Consider the following 5148-nt stretch of genomic DNA (forward strand, 5'->3'; position numbering starts at 1 on the left):
CAAAACAAATTATTAAAATTTCATTTGAAAGTAATGACCCAATTTTGTTCAAAATATAATATATTTCAAATGTGCAAACGACTTAAAGGTACTATGTCCCTTTTGCAGCCAACCTCAAATGCTGTAGAACTTTGCAGGAATTATGAATATGTCATGTATGTCTTATCTGTGAAATTTAAACGTTAGCAGTGTCCTCATATTCAAATTATGCAAGGAAACCCGTTTACTTGCTAGACTTCACTGTCAGACACTATTGAGTGAGTGACTGGCTTGTTTTCTTCTTTGGTAATAACATACATAAAATGAGCTGTAAAGGGTACATGAGCATTTGTCTACATCAATAACACACTTCTTGTGATGGCCAAGATTAAAGTGATTGAATCTTTGCGCAGCAATAAACGTTTGACCATTCGGTACAATCGTCTGAAAATCAAGACTATTACTTTTGGGCTCTATAGCCCTAAAGTCGATTTGACAACTAATAGTCGTTATTTTCCCACTTGAAGACATTTTCAAGCCCCACCTTTTTAAGGGAAGTTCTAAATTAGTATTATCTTTCAAATGCAGTTGGAATTTAAATTTTTCATTTTTTTGGCCTGCAAATGGGACATAGTACCTTTAAGGAACGGTGATAATGTTCTTCATGTTTGTCAATCACTCAAATTTCTTTACATAAACCAATTTTTTTCCTTCACTATCATTGAGCGTTGCGTTGATGAACATTGTTTATGACATTGTGTATGTAAGTTGCCATGAGACCAGGTACTTATGTGATGTATACTTAAAAGAAATATTCATATTATTTGTGGTAAAACGATCGTACATATGCTAACATTTACCGTATGGAACGGCTTGGTTCACAATAAAAAGAATAATGTAACGAACCAGTTCGCCACAATTTAAACGTAGAGGGCGCAGTAAGCTATTGGGGCGTAAGGGCTCAGAGCGCGATTACGGACGCACCATGCGTAAAGCAGCTCTCAGAGCGTCTCAGAGGCTATAAATACCAGTATTAGACGGAAATTTCGTCACTTCGACGCTTGCTCTCGTCTTGGTCAGAAAGCGAACTCTCTGCTTTGCTCCAACTGAGCTAAAATAAGGAAAAGGATTGGAAGCAAGAAATAGAGTTCCTACAAAAGGCAATCCCTGCCTTTACTACTTGTTGAGATTAATCCAGGTAATTGGTGTCGGTGTTAACTATGATAACGTGTTGGAGAAGTTGACTTATGTTTGTATTAATAAAGTATACAGTTGAACAATCCATCGTTTCATAACGTGTAATTAGTTGAGTCTCCATAGACTGATGTAATATAACCCTCTCATAGAGGATACATGTCCAGCTATCCAAAACACCTATCATCTCCACACTCATATACTTTGGGAAAACGGAGCCACGTCCGGGCCTCTAAACTACAAGCCAAATAGAAACCGCTCGTATTAGTAAGGATGGCAAACTCTTCGTCAGATGACGGTGATAGAGGCAAGGGACAGGCCAGCCCTCCAGCATCCAGGACCCGTTCTAAGATGGAGGGCCGTAACAATAACATAAAAATTTACTCTGATTGGACATAGTTTCTTGAGTAACGTTAATGGTGGGATGAGAGAAAAGAAGACAAACGTTAAGAGACAGACCGCAGAATGGAAGTATAACGATATAAATGGAGAGAGAGAGAGTGAGAGAGAGACAGTCAGACAGACAGACATAAAGACAGAGAGCGAGAGAGAGAGAGAGACAGAGAGAGAGACAGCCATACAGAGGTACAGAGAGATAGAGAGAGAGAGAGACAGACAGAGAGAGACAGAGACAGAGCCACAGAGGGAGACAGATATAGGAAAGAAGGAAAGAAAGAAAGGAAAACGAATATAAAAGACTCTACAGATCTAAAGGTAACATCACAAAGAAGACATACACATTTCAAATATATTATCTATATATAAAGAGAGAGAGAGAGAGAGAGAGAGAAAGAGGAGCCATGGTGGAAGCGGTAGATACAAAAAGTAGAATTGAGAAGAAAGAAAAATAGTTTTCACAGGCTAGGCCTAATTAAACTAAAATGAGGAGTAGGCCTGGGACGGAGATAATCAAATAATACACAAATATATTTATTTACAAAAATAATTTACTCGTGATGTAACATTCTCTTATTCAAAAGGATATCGGAAAAATGAAACGGTATGCAATTACATGATGACAAGGAAGAGAAACGAAACAAATAGTCTGTCAACATTCTCGGCACCATTACCGCTCACCATACTGTTCATTTTGCGTTTTCTTCTGGAGACGCCAAGTTCTTGGTAATCTGTCGGTCACGTGTCCGAATGTCCCGTCTCGCATCAACTCTCGTATAAATCTCAGCCTGTCTCCCAAGACCCTGTGCCATCAAAAATGTAAAGAGTTCAGGCACAAACATTTCAACAACAAAAAAAATGCGCATCACCCCCACTTTAACATGCAGGCCCCGCTGAACGTTTTTCAAAGTGGGGTCTAGGGGCAAAGCCCGAGAGGGGGTCAAGGGACGGAGCCCCCGAAGCTCAAGGGGTATATGCATCAGTGACGGATCCAGGAATTTCTTACCGGGGGTGGGCACAAAATTGCATGGGGGTGAATATCGAGGGAGCAATTGCAATTTTAGAACCACATAAGACGCATTTTCAGGCCCTTCCTGGAGTAATATGACGTAACATAGCTTTCTCCTACCCCCTCCAAGAGTAGAGAAGTTAGAGAAAAGTGATCTGTCACGTCGTGAGACGTTGTACAGTGTATCTGCTTCGTTGCCGCATAATGCACAAAGACGGTGGTCCGGTACTTTACCAGTAGTACTTGCAAAAATTATCTCTAATGTATAAACTGTGTTGTTATCAAGGGCGTCGCTAGATCTTTTTCAGTGGGGGAGGGGGGGGGGGGGGTGGTGTAGAGGCCACCGATTACCAACAAAACGAGCCCCCAACTAAACAAATATATTGAATACCAATGTCCCAATGTCTACAAATTTAACCCTATAAACCCAGGGCCAGGAACTAAGTTATTTGTCTTTTTTTCATCTTTCGGGCGAAGCGCGGAAGCTTTGGCACTTTATTAAATTATAAAAGAAAGAAGACGATACTTCTATTGTACCGTTCTCGACTCTTATTTTTTGTTTCACTCCTCCCGTGCGAATCGCGGAAGCTATGACGTTTCATTTATTTAGAAAGAAGACGATTCATTGTACCGTTCTAATCCTTGTCTTAATTCAGTTCCCCCCCCCCTCCCGCGCGAAGCGCGGAAGCTTTGACATTTCAATAAATGATTACTCTTAATCCTTGTCTGTATTCATATTCGCCCATCCCGCGCGAAGCGCGGAAGCTTTCATGATTCATTAAATTTATACAGAAAGAAGACGATTCATTGTACCGTTCTGGACTCTTAATCCTTGTCTGAATTCAGTTCCCACCTCCTTCCGCGCGAAGCGCGATACCTTTGACGTTTCAATAAATTATTACTCTTAATCCTTTTCTGAACGGTGAATTCATTTTCGCCCATCCCGCGCAAAGCGCGGAAGCTTTCACGTTTGATTGTTTTTTTAAATTTTTTAATGACGATTCGCTGTATCGTGTCCTTGTCTGAATTCAGTGTCCCCCCTCCCGCGCGAAGCTCGAAAGCTTTGACGTTTCATTTATTTATTACTCTTAAGTAGCGCGGAACTTTCACGTTTTATTAAACTATTAGAGAAAGAAGACGATTCGTTGTTCCGTTCTCGACTCTTAATCCTTGTATGAATTCAGTTTCAAAACTGGCCCATTAACGGTACATGTGCAATGTTACATGATTTACATATATGGAACGCTCGTTCGCAAATCTGTGCATGCTTAGCCCGAGTGGTGGGTAGCATGTTATCTCCCGGCAGTGCTTGTCGCAGTAGCTTTTTGAAAGGAATTTTTTACAAGTGTTACTGTAAGTTTATTTATTTATTTATTTCACTTCTTTATTCAGGGTAGTCTGTTCAGTATACAAAAATAAAAACCTGGTCTTCCACAGAGCCCTGATTATAAAAACAGCACATTAAAAAATTACATAAATTACAATTAGAACTGTACAATATCGGACTATTAAACATTTAACACAATATATGCATGGTTTAGATAATAATAAAAATCAACTACAAAATAAATTAAACAAAAACATGGGAATACATTAACTGAATATAAGATTACACAAAAGAAAAACAATTCATTAATGATAATTATAGGCATTATATGGTAATGGAGTCAAGTAACATGACAAAACTGAATCATAATAGATAATGATAAAATCAACTATGAAAATAAGTTAAACAAAACATGGGAATACATTAACTGAATATAATATTACACAAAAGAACAACAATTCATTAATGATAATTATAAGCATTGTATGATAATGGAGTCAAATAACATGGCAAAAACTGAATAGATAATGATAAAATCAACTATGAAAAATAAATTAAACATTATATGATAATGGAGTAAAGTAACATTTCAAAAACTGAATAGATAATGATAAAATCAACTATGAAAATAAATTAAACCGAAACATAGGAATACATTAACTGAATATAATTTTGCACAATAGAACAACAGTTTAGAATTAATGATAATTATAAGCATTGTAAAATGGAGTCAAGTAAAAAATGAAAATGAAGTCAAGATAAAAATCAACTATGCAGAAGAACACCTTATCATGTGAGATTTTCTTTTAGAGCTCTCTTAAAGAATGCTAGGCTCTGTGCTTCTTTAAGTTCAAGTGGAAGATCATTCCAAATTTCACTCCCTGAATAAATGAATGACTTCCTGTAAAATTCTGTTTTACATTTTGGCAATCGCAACATTTTCTTATCTGTGTTGCGAGTTATTCGTTTTGAAACATCGTCGACGAGTATAAATCTGTCATAAACGATTCCGGGTGTTATTCTATTTACACATTTATACATTAAACAGCACATTGTTTTCCAGAACAATTTATCAAGAGTTGGCCAGCATAGTGACTGTAATACATCAAGGGACGGTATATCCCATGACTTATTTGATACTATGTAGGCAGCTCTTTTGTGTAATTTGTTTAAGGTATTGAAATTCCCGACACTTCTGCGCGACCATACATTACAACAGTAAAGAACATGGGTATAATGTACC

This window comes from Strongylocentrotus purpuratus, unplaced genomic scaffold (assembly GCF_000002235.5).
Source record: "Strongylocentrotus purpuratus isolate Spur 01 unplaced genomic scaffold, Spur_5.0 spur5_scaffold_9, whole genome shotgun sequence".
Classification (NCBI taxonomy): Eukaryota; Metazoa; Echinodermata; class Echinoidea; order Camarodonta; family Strongylocentrotidae; genus Strongylocentrotus; species Strongylocentrotus purpuratus.